Genomic DNA, 22,665 nt, shown 5'->3' with positions numbered 1-22,665 from the left:
CCCGGAAATGATTTACAATTTAAAATCAGATTCCTAAATCTCAGTCTTACAATTATATAAAGTCTGAAACCTAACGGTGTCTCCAGGTCTCTTCCACGTGTACAATCTTATTTCATGATTCTTAAACCAAGTGTTGGCGATGATTAATATATGGTCTGCTCCAAATTCTACCAGGCGACTTCTCCTTTCATTCCTTTCCCCCAGTCCATATTCCACGCTATGAAAACTAAAAAGATCCACTAAATTTCCGTTACTCCATCAATCACAAAAATTTTAAGACTGAGTATTCAACTAAATACCTAGGAATTATAATTACGAGTAACTTCAGTTAGAGTCATCAAACAAAAAACGTTCTGGAAAATTTCAACCTAGACAGCGTTTTTTGGCACAACGCTTACAAGATGCAACAAAACTATTAGGGAGACTGCCTAGACTATTCTTGTCCGTCCTCTTCGGGAGTTGCTGCGCGGTAGGAAGTCCCCCATTCGGATCTCCGAGAGGGGATGCCAAGAGGAGATAACCACGAGAAAAAGACTGAATAACCAACGAAAGGATAACGTCCTACGAGCCGGGCCTTGGAATGTCAGAAGCTTCAACGCGGTAGGGAAGCTAGAAAATCTGAAAAGGGAAATACTAAGGCTCTATCTAGGTATAATACGGGTCAGTGACGTGAAATGGAAAGAAGACAGGGATTTCTGGCCAAATGAGCATAGGTAAATATCAACAGCATCAGAAAATGGTATAACGGGAGTATGATTCGTTCAGAGTACGACGTCAGAGCAGAGAGTGTGTAGTAGTTTAGTGATAGGATTGTTCTTATCAGAATCGACAGCAAACCAGCAACGACAATGATAGTTCAGGTGTACATGTCGACGCCGCAAACAGAAGATGAAGGGAGAAAGTGTATGAGGACACTGAAGGGGTAATACAATAAGCAAAGGGAGATGAAAATCTAATAGTCATGGGGGACTTGAATGCAGCTGTAAGCGAGGGCGTGGAAGAGGTTACAGGAGAATATGCGCTTGGGACAAAAAATGAGTGAGGAGGATAACTAATTGAGTTCTATAATAAATTTCAGCAAGTAATAGCGAATTCTTTTTTCAAAAATCACAACAGGATGAGATATACTTGGAGAGGGCCGGGTGATAAGGGAAGATTTCACTTGGATTACATCAAGGTCAGACAAAGATTCCGAAACCAGAGACTGGATTTAGGGGGTACCCAGGAGCAGATATAGACTCAGATCAATGGTTCAAATGGCTCTGAGCACTATGGGACTTAACATCTGACGTCATCAGTCCCCTAGAACCTAAAACTACTTAAACCTAACTAACCTAAGGACATCACACATATCCATGCCCGAGGCAGGATTCGAACCTGCGACCGTAGCAGTCGCGCGGTTCCGGACTGAAGCGCCTAGAACCGCTCGGCCACCGCGGCCTGCAGACTCAGATCACAATGTGGTAGCGATGAAGAGTAGGCAGAATTTTAAGAGATCAGTCAGAGTAATCAATAAGCAAAGAAGTGGAATACAGAATTACAAAGGGATGAGGAGATAAGCTTCAAATTCTCTAAGGCTATAGATACAGCAAAAAAGAATATCTAAGTAGGCAGTACAGCTGAAGAGGAGTGGGTATGTCTATAAATGGTAATCACAGAAGTTGGAAAGAAAAACATAGGTACAAAGGAGGTATCTGCGAAGAAACCACGGGTAACAGAAGAAATACTTATATTGATCGATAAAAGAAGGAAGTAAAAAAAGTTCAAGGAAATTGAGGAATACAGGAATACAAGTCGCTGATGAATGAAGTAAATAGGAAATGCAGAGAAGCTGGGACGAAATGGCTGCATGAAAAATGTGAAGAAATCGAAAAAGAAATAATTGTTGGAATGATTGACCCAGCATGTAGCAAAGTCAAAACAATATTCGGTGAAATTAAAAGCAAGGGTGGTAATATTGTAATATTAAGAGAGACAGTATGTGGAAAGAGTACATTGAAAGCATCTATGATGCGAAAGATTTGACTGATGTGTCAGAAGATGAACAAGAGTCGATTTAGAAGAGATAGGGGATCCAGTACTAGAATCAGAATTCAAAAGAACTCTGGAGAACTTAAGCTCCAATAAGACAGAAGAGAGAGATAAGATTCCATCAGAATTTTTAAAGTCATTGAGGGAAGTGACAACAAAACTACTACTCATGTTGGTATGAAAAATGTATGCGTATGGTGACATACCATCTGACTTTCGGAAAGATATCATCCACACAATTCCGAAAACTGCAAGAGCTGAGGAGTGCGAGAATTACCGACAGTCAGATTAACAGTTCGTGCTTCCAAGTTGCCGACAAGATTTATATACACAAGAATGGAAAAGAAAATTGAGGATGTGTTAGATGAAGATCAGTTGTCTTTAGGAAAGGTAAAGGCACCTGAGAGGCAATTCTGACGTTGCGGCTGATAATGGAAGCTAGACAAGGAAAAATCAAAACACGTTCACAGGATTTGTCGAACTAGAAAAAGCGTCCGGCATTGTAAGTTATAACGATATGTCTATGTAATGTGTATACATAAACATACAGTTATAAATGTCCCCGTTCGTAGTCGTTAATTATAACAATATGTTTACATTTGTGCCGTAACATATAGATATCATCAGCGGCGGAAATATATTAGCGAACGCCGACCGTGTGCTGCTGTTTCTTGTTGGATCGTCTGATCAGTCGGAGGTTGCATAGCAGAGGACAGTAAATGCCTATTCAAAATATAATTATTTTTGGATAGCTCAACATGAATTTCCTAAGAGACCGTAGTTTATCATGCATTTACCAGTAGAATATGAGGCGGAGTAAATATTTCGCCGCGTGCAACTTCCGTCCGAACTCGACGAAAGAATTCGTGACTGTGAGCTCTCAATTTGGCAGAAACATAAAGAAAATTAAATAACTTCATGAAGGAGTGAGACATAGATTCTATATTAAATAAATAGTCCATACACCAATTCCATTTAAATCTGAATTTATGGCAATTAATAGATGAACTTACACTGCAATGAAAGATTTAACATGGATGCCGTTTTGACTGGCACTTCTCTTCTTGCAATAAAAATAACTCCTTTGACGGTTTCACATACACGTCGCACAATAAATCTACTGCTATGCAGTATTGCACTTTTAGTATTGCACTTTTACTTTACACTAAAATACACTCCTGGAAATTGAAATAAGAACACCGTGAATTCATTGTCCCAGGAAGGGGAAACTTTATTGACACATTCCTGGGGTCAGATACATCACATGATCACACTGACAGAACCACAGGCACATAGACACAGGCAACAGAGCATGCACAATGTCGGCACTAGTACCGTGTATATCCACCTTTCGCAGCAATGCAGGCTGCTATTCTCCCATGGAGACGATCGTAGAGACGCTGGATGTAGTCCTGTGGAACGGCTTTCCATGCCATTTCCACCTGGCGCCTCAGTTGGACCAGCGTTCGTGCTGGACATGCAGACCGCGTGAGACGACGCTTCATCCAGTCCCAAACATGCTCAATGGGGAACAGATCCGGAGATCTTGCTGGCCAGGGTAGTTGACTTACACCTTCTAGAGCACGTTGGGTGGCACGGGATACATGCGGACTTGCATTGTCCTGTTGGAACAGCAAGTTCCCTTGCCGGTCTAGGAATGGTAGAACGATGGGTTCGATGATGGTTTGGATGTACCGTGCACTATTCAGTGTCCCCTCGACGATCACCAGAGGTGTACGGCCAGTGTAGGAGATCGCTCCCCACACCAAGATGCCGGGTGTTGGCCCTGTGTGCCTCGGTCGTATGCAGTCCTGATTGTGGCGCTGACCTGCACGGCGCCAAACACGCATACGACCATCATTGGCACCAAGGCAGAAGCGACTCTCATCGCTGAAGACGACACGTCTCCATTCGTCCCTCCATTCACGCCTGTCGCGACACCACTGGAGGCGGGCTGCTCGATGTGGGGCGTGAGCGGAAGACGGCCTAACGGTGTGCGGAACCGTAGTCCAGCTTCATGGAGACGGTTGCGAATGGTCTTCGCCGATACCCCAGGAGCAACAGTGTCCCTAATTTGCTGGGAAGTGGCGGTGCGGTCCCTTACGGCACTGCGTAGGATCCTACGGTCTTGGCGTGCATCCGTGCGTCGCTGCGGTCCGATCCCAGGTCGACGGGCACGTGCACCTTCCGCCGACCACTGGCGACAACATCGATGTACTGTGGAGACCTTACGCCCCACGTGTTGAGCAATTGGGCGGTACGTCCACCCGGCCTCCCGCATGCCCACTATACGCCCTCGCTCAAAGTCCGTCAACTGCACATACGGTTCACGTCCACGCTGTCACGGCATGCTACCAGTGTTAAAGACTGCGATGGAGATCCGTATGCCACGGCAAACTGGCTGACACTGACGGCGGCGGTGCACAAATGCTGCGCAGCTAGCGCCATTCGACGGCCAACACCGCGGTTCCTGGTGTGTCCGCAGTGCCGTGCGTGTGATCATTGCTTGTACAGCCCTCTCGCAGTGTCGGGAGCAAGTATGGTGGGTCTGACACACCGGTGTCAATGTGTTCTTTTTTCCATATCCAGGAGTGTAATATTATTTTTAACGATAATAATACGGTGGCAAGAGATGCGCGTCCGACACAAGTTACAAGAGACAAGAGAAGAAATGAGCAGCTGAGTAACTGAGTAACTGTTCCTCGAGAATATCTCGCACATCAAAAGAATGTATAAAAGTGTTCTTCTTCTGTCCGTTTGTCGCACCGCGGTTTTCAAAGTCAGTAACTCAGTGCATCTCTGACGGCGCTTCGACAATAAACACGTTACGTCACAGGACGTTCACCTGTTACATTCACGCAACATTATTTGCTTACTGTAGTTGTTGCCGAACGACTGCTTGAGTAGTGAATGATTTAAAATGATAAGTAATCACATAATGTTACATCGCCTTCCATGGGAATCTTGGAAATCAAGGAGATTACCAAGATTCACATGTCGCCGTTAATATTATGGGATTGGGTACTTTACAGATTTACATTGATCAAACACAGTATTCCTGTCATCTGATTATTAGGGTTACACAAATATGGTGATCTCTCATTCATAGACTAAGACAATTCTTAAGGTAAAGATACCCCAAAAAATTTAAAAACTAAGACAGTAAATCTACAAAGTTTACAATGGAGATTATACTTTATGCTCATTACAATTATTTTTATTTTTTTTATTTTTTATTTGTTTACGTCGTCACTTAGTCACTAGCGGCTAACCTTCTCTTGCCATTACAAAGCCTTTCTTTTGACTTATTCTGTAGCATGATACTTTTTAAAATCTGAGTGATGGTATAACCCTTTTATTTTTCCATTTGCGGGATCAGAAATCAGGTAACAACCTGTGTGCGGTATACAGAAGATCTCGTAAGTTCCCTCAAAAAGACTTTGCCATTTTCGATTTTTGCGTAAGAGCAACAATGGTTTAAAGTGTGTTTTTAGCAAGACCTTTTCGCCCACTTTATAGTTTAACACCTTATTAACATGCCAAATTCTTGACAACGAGTAAAATACATTTGATGGGTATTGATTGAATCTCCAGTGGTACTCAAGCTTGTATACTGACCTTTTGTGTCCTGTTATTGAACATCCTTGGACGGGTAATGTTGGAATTTTAATTGATGTACTAATTTGCTTATAGAAACATTAATATTTGCACCTGTATCTAGGATTACAGTCGTCAAAATTCCGGCTGTAGGAAGTTTTGTCATAGCTTGCACTTGGTCATCTATCTGTTCATCAACATCAGTCGTCTCTTTCTCTTGTAATAATTCTTGTCTCATGTCAATCCCTTCATTGTATCTCATTCTGTCTCACAGCATCACTTAGGGAGCTTTCAGGTGCTGAACTTAGATTTCCTGTTTGTGTGGTTTTGATTGGCCTTCATCATTAGGAAGTTCGACCAATCTGACATTATGAGAACACTGAGGAACAAAATTACTGTTATGCACAAACCTTGTGTCAAAATTTTGCTGCGTTTGTTCTCATGTCCAATACGTGTTACTGTCTTCCGCGTCTGCGAAAAATACAGGGGGATTGTAATGCCTTCGCGGAGCCTGATGATTTTATCACTATTATGATTTCCAAAACTGTTACTGTGAAATCCACCTTCACACTGTGGTTTGCCGTTAAATTGTGTGTTTCTGTACATTCCCTGCGCTTGATTTTTACTAGGCGCGGAGTTGTGTTGGTATGAGTGGGCGCTATCACCTGTTTGTTGCTGCCCGTAATCTGACTGTTGGCTGCGCGAGTACGGTGCATTCCATTGCGATCCGCTCTGCTGTTGCCAACCTTTTTGACTGAAACCATTTCCAAACTTCTGCTTGTCCGGTTGATTGCCGTACTGGTTACCAGTCGTGTTATACACGGGATTGAATCGGTTGTGTTGATTATATCTATTCCTTTTGTGCGGATACCCATTGCTTTTATTTCCGTTTTGCCAATCGTTACTATTTTTGTAACCGTTCCCTGGCTTTTCATAGCCGTTACTCTCGTAATGTTGAGGCCAAGAATTGTGCGGTGTATCCCGCGGTTTGTTAGCTCTCATGTCCTCATAGATCAGGTCTAGGAAATCTAATATCGACAGAAAGGTATCTGGATCATCATCTGGTATGGCTATCAGCTTTTCACGAATCGAAATGGGTAATTTAGACTTGAGAATTACAATTACATTTTTACTATTAATAGGGGTATCCCAATACCTGATTTTGCCAAGATATTTTTCGAAGTACTTTCTTAGGCCACTATTCCTGGGGTCAAATTGTTCTGCATTATATACTTCTTTACGAAGACGTTTCTGAACACCTTCGCTCCAAAATTTGCTGAGGAAACAGTGCTCAAATTTCTCACACGTTCGACACTTATCAACCATTTCGGTTCCCCATATTGCCGATTCGTCACCTATGTATCCGGTAACAAATTGGATACGCTGTCTATCACTCCACGACTTTGAAAAAATGCCAGAGAATCCACGAAGAAAAACAATTGGGTGGATATTTCGTTTTTCCGGTTTAAAAGGTTTGAAAAACTTTGTCCGTTTGTCGCGCCGCGGTTTTCAAAGTCCGTAACTCAGTGCATCTCTGACGGCGCCTGACAATAAACACGTTACGTCACAGGACGTTCACCTTTTACATTCTCGCAACATTATTTCCTAACTGTAGCTGTTGCCGAGCGACTGCTCGATTAGTGAATGATTCAAAATGATAAGGCAATCACATAATGTTACAAAGTTCAAAGGAAAACTGGGGTAAGCTATTGGGACAGACAGGTAATTACAATATGTAAAGAGCGAAAAGGGAATAATAAGTGTAGACGATCAAGAACGAAGTGCTCGGATTAAGAAGGCTGTGAGGCAGGAATGCATTTTATCGCCCCTTACTGTTGAATCTGTACATCGAAGAGGCAATGATTAAAATAGAAGAAAGTTTCTGAGGTGGAATTAAAATTCAAGGTGAAAGGATATCAGTGAAACTATTTGCCGATGACATTGGTGTCCTAAGTGAAAGAGAAGAAGAATTACATGATCTGCTGAATGGAATGAACAGTCTAATGAGTACAGAATGTGGATTGAGAATAAATTGAAGAAAGACGAAAGTAATGACAAGAAGCAGAAATGAGAACTGCGAGAAACATAATATCAGGATTGATTGTCACGAATTACATAAAGTTAAGAAATTCTGCTGCCTAGGCAGCCAAATAACCAATGACGGACGGAGGAAGGTGCACATGAAAAGCAGACTAGCACTGGCAAAAAGGACATTCCTGGCCAATAGAAGTCTGCTAGTATCAAGCATTGACCTTAATTTGAGGAAGAAATTTCTGACAATGTACGTTGGGGGCACAGCAGTTTGTGGTAGTGAAAACGGACTGTGGGGAAACAGGAACAGAAGAGAATCGACGCACATGTGATGTTATGCTACGGACGAATGTTAAAACTTAAGTGGACTGATAAGGTGACGATTGAGGAAGTTTTGGCAGTATCGGAGAGGAAAGGAATTTGTGGAAAACACTGACGAGGAGAAGGGAGAGAATGATAGGAAATCTGTTAAGACATCAGGGAATGACTTCCATGGTACTAGAGGGAGCCGTAAGGATAACTGATATGAAGAGGTTGGCACAGGATAGGAATTCTTAACGGGCCGCAAAAAAGAAAACAAAATAAAATAAAATCTCCAAGCAACTGAAAATGCCCGATTGCTCTGAATTCTTTAACTTTCCGGTAGTGTCGTAATCTTCAATTCGCCGTATTTTTTTCTGATGTTCACAGTGTGAAAAACAACTGAAATGTGAATTACATGTATTCGCATGCACGTATGTGAACTTTACCTGCGTGACAGCATAATAATATATACAAGTCTCACACAAACATACTCTCTCTGTTAGTAGTATGTCCCTGTTATAATGTGGTAGCCTTAGTGATTAATAAACAATTTTTTCAATAAGTTTTAATTTGCAAGAAACTATGCTTCATTTTCTCCACCCCACTCATTTTCACGTAACAAATCAGTGCTCCCCCCCCCCCCCCACACACACACACCTTCCGCCTCCCTTCCCACTCACATCTTGGTTCCGTTCTTGAAGAGGTGTCTCTTTCCGACTAGGGCAAGTATTTGATGTGTTTTGAAATACTCTGCCTGTTGCCTATCTATTTTTCCTGTAATCATGGGTAGTATAAATGTCATTGTGAAGTTCTTTGAACATGATAACATTTACTGGATTTTTAGGAGTATGCGTAATGATTATTAGATGTTTCTACTTGAAGTGTGAGCGTGATTTTAACTTAATAACGACGATATTTTAAACCAAGTTCAATAAAATCCAGTTTGATAAAAAAAGTAAAAGTAGGAGAATACTAAACACCATATTATTTTCTGGCGTATGCAAATCATTTTAGTAACTGACGAATTACAACACCGTATTTATTTATAGAATCATGAACTTATTTCTGAAATATTGTAAAAAGTCTTTTGAAGTGCTTTCAACGACGTATGTGGAACTGGATAAAATAATGTATGAATAACAGCACCCTAAACCAGTGTCACCACATCAGGAGAATATACTGCGCGAACGTCTTCCTTACTGTGCTGCATGTGAGCAAATACGTAATTCAGATACTGTTCGTGTGTTTGTTATTACGACGGCCATATGATGTGCTGTAAAGAGATTCTGGACTGATAATACTGCCCCTTGACTCTTATTTGGACTTATGGTTGCATGGGATCGTGTTACACGGTGTCTTAGTAAGTCGACGTTTCCTTGTGGGCCTCTCTGTTTTTCACTCTAGTCAGCATTCCGGAGGCTTTGTGTCTGTGAGCGTGCAGGCCATTTTTGTGTTTCCCCGAATAGTATCCAAGTGTTCAATATAGATCTCTTATTTGTGGAATGGGTTGGATAGCCGTTGTATTGGTACTTAATGGATTGCTTTATGTCCAGTGCCGTGGTATGCCTTCCGATAATTGCGCCAGCATGTCTGTTAGGAACTATTGATACGTGCGAGTATTTAGAGCCCAACAATAAAAGAAGAACCAACGCGATCCTTACAAATCTCACAGCACACGTTGGCAAAAGAATTTTACTCACTGCCAGAATGGATTATTAGTTGACGAAAACTGAATTGCCTACGGTTTGTAAACGAGGCTTAATCTGTTAAAAATATTTTGCATTGAAACGTTACATCACTTTGCAGTCTGTGCTGTTTTCGTAGATACCATTCCGATTTTGAGTCATTACCATGAAATTGTTGATGGAGCTAAATGTGGAAAGGATGGAATGCGTGGGAATTTAGTATTCGTAGATCACTCCAATGGTTCATCCCACACGTACAATGAAGATGCCTCCTAGAGGAACACTGCTTGCGTGTTACCTTCGCTAAAATGTTCATACTTCCACATTCTTAAGTGTTTTGATGGAGTTTGGAAAGGAAGACCGCAAAGACTTTGCACGATCGGCATACGTTTCGCTTCGCTGCTGTGTCAACTTGATGTTGTTAGCTATAAACAAAAGTCTTATCCGTGTTTTCACCTGTGGTATGAGCTCTAAAGGTGAATAGTTTCACGGGCGAGTTTTCTGATTGCAACAACAGTAGACCATACAGACTGGTGAACTACAAATGCACAGGCTTACACACTAACCGTTCCTCAGTTAGGTGTTCTCTTACATTTGGTGCAACAGGGCAAACCTTTGTGGAACTACATCTCCTAACGACGGGAAAATGTTTTGTGGCACTGTTATCTTGTCATTATTTGATCAAGTTCATGACATATTGTGACGTTTTTTCGAAACCTCTTTCCAAAGCCACTATATTCTCTCACAATTAATTGCAGGAAAATAAACAAGTGACTGACGCAGTCGACTGTTTCGCAGTCGACTGTTTTATTTATAAAGTATTAAGTATAACTATTTCGTTCGCATAAAAGCATTGTTATTCGTAAGTGGTGACTATTTCGCTCGCTGTGGATGATCTTCGGATCATACTTTGTAATTTAGATTAGAGGGAAGCATTTAATGTAATAAACGTTAAGTTAAAATAAATTATACGGTTTCATACCCAGTGATGTGTGTAGACGATGTCACGGAGCACGGACTGTGAGCCGGCCAGAGTGGCCGAGCGGTTCTAGGCGCTTCAGTGTAGAACCGTTCTACCGCTACGGTCGCAGGTTCGAATCCTGCCTCGGGCATGGACGTGTGAGATGTCCTTAGGTTAGTTAGGTTTAAAAAGTTCTTATTCTAGGGAACTGATGACCTCAACTGTTAAGTCCCATACTGCTCAGAGCCATTTGAACCATTTTTGAACGGACTGTGAATACTACCCACTGATGTCAAGTGCTTACTATGTGCTGGTGCCATGGAGTTAAATCGCAGATGCTCACCCTTGCCTGCCGCCCCACGCCGTCTTTAATCAATAGGATACAACGTATGCGATATATCTCATACAGCATGAATACAAACCTTAATACTAAGCTGGGTATTATCGTAAGTTATTTAAATAACAATTTATGTCTTATACAGTAAAATTTTGCACAATATAACGATAAAGAAGTACAGCTGACTAGCATGTGACAGCAGTTAACACATCAGTGGACAGTCTTTTGCCGGACTTTTTCAACACCAAAGATGTGCTGTAGGACGCCGCTGATTAGTTCTCTGTTACTGACATGGACTACTGATCGATAACAAACAAAGATGCTACGACGCTGCCGTACTGCCGGTTCGGCCTCGTGTGGTCTTTATATTTAAGCTGGGTGCAGTCGTCCTTCAGCGCGCGAGCATCAACATTGTATGCCGCGTTATACAATGCAGAAAACTTACGCAACTGTTGTCTAGAGTCACCAGCAATATGGATACCTTAATAATACACAGAGAATGCTCTGTAGTCACTGTTTTGAATTTAATTACAAATTACGCTTTGAAACTGTTTTTTGTGTCGGGGCTAAAACACATAGGAAGTAGCCTAATATACAAGTCTAAAAACATTTCATGAAATACGTGATTGTCAGAAACTTTTTTTGTGTCGGGGCTAAAACACATAGGAAGTAGCCTAATATACAAGTCTAAAAATATTTCATGATATACGTGATCGTCAGTATATAGTGAAATGTAAAAGGAGCGAGCTACGGGGGCTGTTTGGAACGTAACATCCGATCGGTCTCGAAATGGAAACCACGGTCAAAATCAACTTTTTTATTCGCAACAGTTTTCCACACCTTCCTGTTACCTCTCTAAACAGCCGCCGCTCAAACTTAGACATTTGTAGTGGCGTTGTACAAACATTCCATTACACTCGTCACAGAAACAGCTACCTGTGCTTTCCGCCAGTTCTTTACGATGGCCGGCTTTTCGTTGTTTGGGCCAAAATTTTATCTTCGTAGCCAGCGGTTCGTGTGAGCAGAGATGACAACGGAAGGAGCCAATTAGGGGCTGTATTGTGGGTGATAAATCGCTTCTCATGGAAAATTCTGCAGGAGCGTCCTGATTGCCCCTGCGGAATGCAGCTGAAAATTGTCTTGAAGAAAGAAATGTTATGTGGGCTTCATAGCTTCAGGTGAAATCTCTCACCAGATCCACATACTTGGCCGGAGACACTGTTGTTTTAGGCGTTTCTTCGTAATATCACCTTGCGCTCTGAATTGAAATGAGCGACGTGAAGCGATCGACTGGAATTCTAGAGACACAGTCCACTACGTCTGTGCAAATCTCCATTGAATTTTTACTGTGGTTTCCATTTTGCGCCAAAACGGATTTTATTTTCCGAATACCCCTCGTAGTTAACTCCATGACGCTGCCACATAGTCAGTAGTCGACATCAGTTCCTGCTCCATGTCTTCGTTTCCGCACATCATCACCTGGTGTAACATCATGTAATTTACTTTTAACATAATGTTTATTGTTTTACATGCTTCCCTCCATTATGTTGTACTCTAAGTTAGAGAGTATAGTCCGAAGATATACACATCGGATGGAAACCGATCACCGCTTAAGAATGAAAGTGTTTTTCTTTTCGATGAAGTGTGTTCTATATAAGGTTTTATATCGTTGCTATGCCCAATACGTTTATAATGTTCTGTTTATATTCATCAACATCCGCAGCTCTTTTGGTGACGTCCTTTATTGACCAAATATTCATTCTTCCTGAAATCACAGAAAAAAGTATATATCTGTAGAATGAAATTTTCACTCTACAGCGGAGTGTGCGCTGATATGAAACTTACTAGCAGATTAAAACTGTGTGCCGGACCGAGACTCGAACTCGGGACGTTTGCCTTGCTTTGCCAGACTAAGGTCCCGAGTTCGAGTCTCGGTCCGGCACACAGTTTTAATCTGCCAGGAAGTTTTATATATCTGAAGTTGGCAAACATTTACGTTTGTGTTATAATTCGGTGCCTATGAACGGTAAGATTTGGTTTTCTAAGCAGAGAATTTGCCACGTAGTTCGATACAACTTAGCTAAAACCGCACCACGATATATTTACTAGCACCAGCGATATTTACAATAGCCTTAGCTAAGTCGACCTTGTGCTGCTTTTAATAAACAATAAAATTTACACGAGTTTATTCCCAGCAATCGTAACACAACTAAATAAGAATGAGAAACACATGTTCCACACTCAATAAAATAGTTTATAAAACATGCACAATAAGCAACTAACTTCTCGCTCAAACAGTTCTGACGTGCAAGACGTCTGCTAAGATACTGCAGTTTTTCAGTTTTTCCAGGCCATTAAACTATACCTGCATGGCGATTAAAACATTTGAACACTCAAAGATGGACACAGATAACACAAAGAGACAATTCCAAACCAACAAATAGAAAATGCTGAACAGAATTCTGAATACAGATTTATGAATATGTAAAAGCGTATAATAGCAAATAAAAGATTAACACGGCAGACATCCAGTTTGAAAATCTGTTGTCGCTAAAGGGACTAACTTTAGATTAAGTACCGTAGAATAGGCGCTTATGGTAATTAGCAGCGGCAACAGAAACAATCAAGATAGTGCACAAGCTAGAGTGATCGTATATGGGTACATATACGTATATACAGAAACACGTTTAAACCCAACTGCAGTAAACAGTTACAGAACCCCAGATTATAATAACTTGTGCGTACAGTCCCAGCAAAAACACTCATAATTGTCCTCATAAACTTTCTTAACATTCTGACAGGGAAGCTATCACTATTAAATGAAAAACACGACCAAACAGCACTGCTGTGACACTGAAAGAGCAAAAGAAGACTTTTGCTCGTTCTAAGCGCATCTCCGTTCGGTCTACCAATGGGCCGACTCTTCAGACTATAGAATGTTCAGACCGAGGTCTCCCCGAATGCAGTACACCGGGCGCATCTCCTCCAACGAGTCGTAAGGTGTAAACATCGAACCCATATGCCTAGAGTTGCTATGTCTCACTCGAAAAACTTGAATCATGTTTGCTAACAGTTTTGCCGCTTGTTAGGCTTATAGCCACCAAGCGAGCAACACGCACTGCTGCCGAGATGATGCACGCAGAACTCTCAGCACTATGGGACTTGACATCTGAGGTCATCAGTCGCCTAGACTTACAACTACTTACACCTAACTACCCTAAGGACATCACACACATCCATGCTCGAGGCACGATTCATTCGAACTTGCGACCATAACTGACGCGCGGTTCCGGACTGAAGCGCCAGAACAGCTCGGCCACAGCGGCCTGGGACGTGATAGCAATCGTTGCTAAGTTATAACGTGCAGAGATATAACCTTGCGAAGGCTTTTATCTGTAGTATGTTCGCGAGCAGATAAACGGCTCTGAGTTCATAATATTTTCTAGAACGTAAGTACAGAAATTCGACAAATACGGACACGAACTCTCCCATAACTTGAAAACCAGAAAATAGAAGCAATAAAATTTCTCCGTAACTTTGGTATCCATCATGACCTCTACTTTTTTCCCAGAAGATTTGTAATTGACCCATGATTCCACTTACAGCTGTCTAGAACGAACAAGTTTGGTTCAACAGTCCACAGCTCCTCACGTGGCCAACATTTATTCAGAAAAACGATTTCAAAATATTAAATGGTTGAAACTTTTTGAGACGTTTATCCACCACATGTGTGGACTATCCGGCATCGCTGATAGCATACTTTCGAGAATGCGTTACCCCATTGTTTAAACAATGCTAACACGTGGCTTCTTTTACTAGGTGTTAACTCCTGAATTCCTCGGGCATTGATCCCATTATCTGTTACGAAGCTTGAAATTGTGAACCACACTTCATGGTGTCTATCTCTGAGGAATTAACTTCATTGCAGAACACCTCTTTAATTCAGTCCTGAAAACAATTTTCACGCTGGGAAACTTTTATTTGAATTTGTCGTACAGTGATATCCAAAGCTGTGCTTGTTGCGGGATGGTGCTGACCAATTTAACTGAACTGTCGTTATTTTCCACACATTCGAATCCTACATTAACGATTTCGACGTTGTGCGTTTTTAACTGACTAGTAAGATTTTCAGTCGACTTGACATCTGAGGTCATCAGTCGCCTATAATCATAATCATTAACTTCAGTTTTGACTTCGATAATCGACGATTTCACTACGTCAAACCTTCTCTGAAAGTGTAAGCTGAATTTTAAGTCAATCCAGTTATTGAGTTCCTTCGTGGTACTCGCACTCATGTCCAACAATTGAAGACGGCTTTACTCAGACTTCAAGTTGGGAGAATCTAATTTCTTAAGTTCTTTTTTATTTTCTTGAATTCACTTCTCGAATTGTTCTTCAAATCTCGCCTTTACTTTCTTTTCTCTGACAGATTAGTGTATTTCCTGCAGACACTGGAATTACACACAATTATTAATTGCTACTAAGCGTCGTCCAGACAGCAATGTCCAGGCTCCGTTGTCGAGCTTCGTACTGGATTTTCGGGTTTGCGGGTTTCTCAATGTTCACAAATACTGTAGAAATTTCAGAGTCTTTACTGATATTAGTGTGCACCACACTGTCCAGAAGCAGTCCAATTTCCTCAGTCACTGTCATATTTTCACCGGTACCAGTCATTTCAGACTAACAGTTGCTAAACATTGTCTAATAATTTAATAATTCTAGATCTACAGCAGCAGCAAAATGTGCTGATATTACGGTCATAGTCTGAGGCCCAAAGACTAGGCTTAAACCACGCTCTGTCGCTATAAACGATTCCAGTTCGCCCATCAATCTACCTAATAACGGAGGGTAGGGTCACTGTTATTAAAAAATTTCAATGAACGTGCTAATCAATGCTCTCATCTCTCTTCGTTCCGTTCCTTTAAATATTTAGCGACGAGGAGCAATGATTAACACACTGGACAAGTGTGACAGGGAGACGGTTCAAATCCCCGTGTGGTCATCCTCTGTGACAGTTTCCATGATCTCCTTACACCGCTTATGGAAAATACCGGTATTGTTTCTTTAGAATGGCATGACCAGTTTTCTTTCCTCTTCTACTCTAATCCGAGTTTTTATTCCGACGCTAATGACCTCAACTTCGACAGGACGTTAAACCACATCACCGAAGAGAATCGAAACATTTGAGATATGGTGCTACAGAAGTATGCTGAAAATTAGGCGTAATGATAAAGTAAGGAATGTGGAGGTTCAGCGCAGAATCGGATAGGAAAGGAATACGTGGAAAACAGATTGATGGGATATCTTTTAAGACATCAGGGAATGACTTCCATGGTACTAAAGGGAGCTATAGAGGGCACAAGTTATAGAGGAAGACAGGGACTGTAATACATCCAACAAGTAATTGAGGACATAGGTTGCAAGTGCTGCTCTGAGATGGAGAGTTTGGCACAGGTGAAAAAATACGAACCAAATAGACCACGTGTTGATGGAGAAAAAGCATAAAAAGGCTGTAACAGATATCAGGAGAGTGAAAGGGGCTGAGGTAGGATCAGATAATGAAGTAGGTGAAGCAGTGGCAAAGGAACCCAAAGAGTAGATGTAAGTAGACTAAAAGAAGAGGAGATGAACAAACAATTCAAGATTAAGCTTAGAAATAGATTCACGGAATTAAACAGCGAATCCCACAGGAAATAAGGCGAAGATATCAATACAAAACCGAGCAAGGTAGTCACAGTTATAAAGGAAACAGCACAGAAACTACTAGGAGATAACAATAATACTAATATCAAGCGGAGACCATCGTTCAATGAAACATGTCGAAAAGCAGGAAGACAGCCAGATAGGCAATGATGAGTAATAACAAATATGAAAGACAAATAACATACAGGACAGCCAAGAGAGAAATGAAGAGAATAATCAGGAGAAAGAAAAGATCATTCATATATAAACAGACAGAGACATGAAATCAGCAGAGCTCATCGAAGAAGAGAGAGACAGGACATATGAATGGTTAGACGAATTGATAAAAGAGGTGTGGTGGAAAGGAGTAATGCCAGAGGAATGGAAACCAGCTGCTGTATGTCCCATGTACGAGAAGGGAGACAAAATGTTCACACAGAACTATAGAGGGATATCTCTGCTATGCACGAGCTATAAAATAACATCAAGAATTACACTGAATAGACTCACCCCATACACTGAAGAAATATTAGACATAGCACAAGGGGGATTTGGAAAGGGTAAGTCGACAACCGATAAAATATGCACACAGAGACAAATACTAGATAAGAAATGGGAGCACAGTCAGGATACCTCCTGTATGTTTATAGACATCAACAAAGCATATAACAGCGCAGTGAGAGAGGAGTGTGGAGGATGATGGCAGAGTGTGGGATACCGGACAAGCTGCTAAAGCTAACTAAAATGTGTGTGATGGAATGAAAGTGCAGAGTGAAAGTACAGAGGGAGTTCTCAGGAACATTTGAACTAAATGTACAGTAGGAATGAGACAGGGAGGTATTATATCACCAGCCATGTTCAGTATGCCACTCAACAACACCCTGAGGAGAGTAAACGAGAATGTGCAGGAGTCACCATTGGGAAAAAGATAAATGTTCTGGTTTTCGCGGATGATATTGCGGTGATAGGGAAGAAATGGAAGACCTGGAGAAAATGGGAACTGTAGTGAAGGAAGAAGCTAAGAAAGTAGGTCTTAATATGTATGAAAATAAAACAATAGGAAGAATGGCTCAGTTATGAGCAAACCATCTAACAATCAGGAACCTAACAAAACCGAAGACAGACACATTCACGTAGCTCGGTGTTAACATCAACCAACAAAACCTTATGCATAGGACAAAAGATGCTAACGAGAATTCAAGCTGGGGGAAGATGTCTAGGAGCTATACATAAAGTCATAAGATTTAAATTACATCCAGCCAGGCACAAAAAGAATGTATCAGACCATCATCAAACCAATAGTTACTTAGCAAGCGAGACTTGGAGCTTGACAAAAGGAAAACAAACAATGGAGAATAATGAAAAACAGATAACCCAGACAATTATACATGCTACCTAACATAGTAGCGAGTGTGAAAACTAAAAGATTCAGGTGGTATGGACATGTGAGGAAAAGATGGGAGAATACGGTAATAAAGGCAGTAATGGAGGGGATAAGCCGAAGGGAGGAGGTCACAAGCACAGTCGACAATGAGATGGAGGGATAATATCATGGGAGACGTGCAGATACTAGGTCTGGGAGATGAAGATACAGCTGACAGGAAGGTGTAAAAGGCTGGACTGAGTGAGGCCACAGAAGATTTAATGACCATTCTGAATTGATTTGTTACAAATACTGTCTACCATCAAAATTTTGGTAGGATCTTCTATGACGTCATTATCAGCCATTTAATATCCTCTATTGGACAAAAGCCTTCTATAGCTATTTCTGTGCACTACGATCTTAAGCAATATGAATCGCTGTTGCTCCTGAATATCTTCTGATGTCATCTACTTACCTTCCATAAGTTTATATTCTCCGTCTTTTCTTATTTCTTGCAAGCCAGAAAAGAACTTCCTTTAGCCGTCCACCATCAAACTTCCTGAACACTGTACAGCCAACCTCTCTTTTTTTCGTCATTATCAAAGTTATGTCTCCCATTTTAATCTGGTCCCTAGTCCATTTATTTGCTTTGCTGTTTCTCCCAGTAATTTTCAACTTGCATCTCTCCATTAATCGATGAGTAACACCCTACCTTTTAATGCTCTTGTTGTTAAAAGAACACATCTCATTGTTATAGTCAAAACTGTTTATGCGAATTGTTTGTTAACGTTCAGTCATCCTTCTATTAAGAGAGTTACTCTGAAAATTTATTTAGTTTACCAACAGCACTCAAAGTCAGCTTTACTCTTCTATTTATTAATTTTGCTTTTCATCCAGTGGCAGTCATTACTTGTTATCAGGAATAAATTCTAACAGTAACTATTTTTTCCACTTTCGGAAAATTGATCTGGGTTCTAAGACCAGTCTCAGTAGTTAAAGGAATATCTTCAGGAAGTGAAATTGGAGCCGAAGTAGAGTTTCTTTGATCTTGTAAAGGCAACGCTCTTTAAACAGCTCTTCATACAAAGGAACTGACTTTGTTTAGCCAACGGTCTGTCGTTAGCAGCTGTTATTATTACAAGATGTCTTAAGAATATTGATTTCATTCGCAACGAGTTACAGTTGTGAAAGTGGACTTTCGACTACAGTTTCAATGAAATGAAATGATTGTATGGCGTTATTGGCAGGGAGACTCCATCTGAGATAATTCAGCGACCTTGTGCAAGTCTTGTTAGTGTATAATGAAAGTGAAGGTACATGACTTCTGATTTGCAGTAATGGTCACCAAACCAAACACACACACACAAAAATTGTAGAAATGAACAGAACCAAACACACCATCGACTCATTAATTTTTCGTTTATTGATAGACGTTGAAAAGGCAGAGTTGCAGTTGTCTGTTCATTAGCTAAATACTTTAAATAACTTTCTTTTTAATTACGGAAGTGTTAACTTTTTTACAACCTTATTTTTAATTAGGTCCCAAACGTTATTTAGGGTGACAGATGACATCTGATCTAGATCAGGCGTTTTGGTCTCAGAAAGGATGGGAACCAGTGCTATAGATATTTCCTGTTCGTAATTTTGCGTTTTCTGTTAATCCCATTTCTTATACACCTGTATTCTCTGTTACCTGTGTCATTTGCTGCATTTTTACATTTTCTCATATCATCAATCTAATTTAATACCATAAATTTTTCGTCAGTGCTTGACAGGACATCACAATGAAACTGTAAAGAAAATAATATCCTGACATTCTGCAGTTTTACAGAACAGCAGTATAAGATTTCTTTTCTGAACTTAAATTTAATATCTCATGTGTTATCCAATGCCATGTGTTTTTGCTTTGTTGTTCCTCCGGTGTCTTCATCGTTTAATCTCTCAAGTGCATTTCTTTCGCCTATTTCAGTCAGTCGTTGCCTAACGCTCTCTTTCAAACTCTCAGCAACCAGTGATTGTGTCAACTTATTCCGGTATCAAGTGCTTAGTTTACTGCCTTTCTGAAATTTATTCTTCTGTGTTACACATTTCGTACCATTAAATCAAAGTGATATTTCATATTTCACTTCTTCTCCTGGAAGCGTTTTGGAGTTTAAAATATGATTTCTAAATGTATCTGAAAGCTTCCAGTTTCGCCATATATCCTCTATGTATAGAAACTTCTCTCATGGTTCATAATCCACATGTTATCCGTATAGAAACTTCTCTCTTGATTCGTAATCCACATGTTACCGTTGACTAAAGTGTATGCTTTGCAAAATTGCTGCTTCCCCTTCCGTTCCATTCTCTCAGTGCATATTTCCCTGCAATTTCTCTATCTCTTTCATTTCCCATCAATGAATGCTAGTATGCCATCACACTTAAATTTTCATTTCCCTTAATGCTCTGAATTAGTAATTTAACCTCCTCACACACTTTTTCAGCCTCTTAATCATCTGCGGAATTAGTAGGTACTTGTGCTACTATTCTGGATCGTAAGTCTGTGTCTGTCTTGGCTGTAACGTTCCGTTCACTCTGCTGTTTGCAGTAGTTTACCAGCATTCATTTTAATCTGGTTTACAGCTAGATATTCTCCTGCGTTGACTGTACTTGATTTTGAGTTGACGATTTGCGCTTATCTGACTCGAAATCCTGTTCCTTATGCCACCCCACTTCACTAGTTCCCACTATATCTAGCATCAAACTACCCATTTGTCCAACCTAACTACCAGACTAAAGGATCTGACGTTCCACATTCCGATACTTAGAGCACCAGTTTGGCTTTTCCCAAACAGAAGATGCTCGAATAGCCATTGCCTAAAGATCCGAATGGGAGACTGTTTTACATCCCGAGTATTTTAGTCCCGACGACGCTATCATCATTAAACCATACAGCAGAACTGTGTGTTACCGTGAAAGTTTCGTTCCTCCACTCACAATGGCCCCTACCCACGGAAAAAGTCATACAAACAGTTCCTTAGATAGCAATAGCCGAAAAGTAGGAGAATTATAGCGCAATTAGCTTCAAAACTTGTCAGCATCTTACATGCATGTAAGTAAAATATCCGGAAAAATGGAAAAGATAATTGACCATCTGTTAGGTGTCAATCGGAACTGATTTAGAAAAGGTAAAGGCATCAGAGAGACAGTCTTGACGTTACGGTTGACAATGGAAACAAGATTAAAGAAAAATCAAGACACGCTCCTATGATTTGTCAACCTGGAAAAAACGCTCGTCCGCGTAAAATAACGCAAAATATTCGAAATTCTGAGGAAAGTATAGGTACGCTATAGGAAAAGTCGGGTAATATACAATATGTACAAGAACCGATCGAAAACGAAATACTTGAATTAAAAGTGGTGTAAGTAAGGGATGCAGTCTTTTACCCCTGCTGTTCAAGATATTCGTCGAAGAAGCAATGAAAGAAATAAAAGAAAGGTTCAAAGTGGAATTAAAATTCAAGGTGAAAGGATATCAATAATAAGATTCACTGTTGAAATTACTATCCTCATGAATGTGAAGAAGTATTACAGGATCTGCTGAATGGAGCGAACAGTCTGAGAATAGAATATGGATTGAGAATAAATCGAAGAAAGACGAAAGTCATGAGAATTAGTCGAAACAGGAAGAGCGGGAAACTTAACATCAGAATTGGGAATCATGAAGCAGATGAATGTAAGGAATTCTGCTACCTAGGTAGCAAAATAACCCATGACGGTCGGAGCAAGGAGAATATAAAAAGCAGACTAGCACCGACAGAAAGGTCATTCCCAGGACAAGTCTACTGGTATCAAACATAGGTCTTAATTTTAAGAAGAAATTTTCGAGACTGTACGTTTGGGGCACAGCATTGTACGGTAGTGAAACATGGACTGTGGAAAAACCAGGACACAAGGGAATAGAAGCATCTGAGACGTGGTCTATAAGAGCACATACATACATAGAAGTGAGTGACAATTAGAAGGAACAGGATGATAAGATATCTGTTACGACATCAGGGAATAATTTCCACCGTTATGCAAGGAGCTGTAGAGGGTAAAAACTGCAAAGGAAGACAGAGATTAGAATGCATCCACCAAATAATGGAGACGTAGGTTTCAGTTGCTACGCTGAAACGGAAAGGTTGGCACAGGAGCAGAATTCATGGCGGGCCCCATCGAACCAGGAATCAGCCAGAAGACTGAATCAATGGGGCCGCCGAGTAGAAAGCTGAATAACAGTAAACAGTATCACATGCTGTCTCCCCGTGAGTCACTGCTAACAGATAAGGACACTGAAGTAAAGTAGGGTGATAAGAAAACTTACTCCACCGCCTTTCCTTCCCCTTGCCGATCAAATATGATGGTCCACAAAAAAACTTTGCTTCAGTTACAGAACCATATACACAGTTTCTGGAATTCGTGCTTGAATCCAGATCTAATCTTTGTAGCGACCTCAGTTTTCATGTAATAACAATAGTTTTTGTAAATGTTTGTAAATGATAAACTGCCATTTTTGATGTAAATGAATTAGTTTCGAGATGAGTGTCATGACAGAAGAACTAAATTTTATAGGTTTAACAATAATCTTATTATACGAGTATCCCAGAAACTGATGGTTATCCATAAAGCATGAGAATTATGTAATGAGCAAAAA

Source organism: Schistocerca gregaria, chromosome 4 (assembly GCF_023897955.1).
Source record: "Schistocerca gregaria isolate iqSchGreg1 chromosome 4, iqSchGreg1.2, whole genome shotgun sequence".
Lineage (NCBI taxonomy): Eukaryota > Metazoa > Arthropoda > Insecta > Orthoptera > Acrididae > Schistocerca > Schistocerca gregaria.
This window is presented reverse-complemented; position numbering follows the sequence as displayed.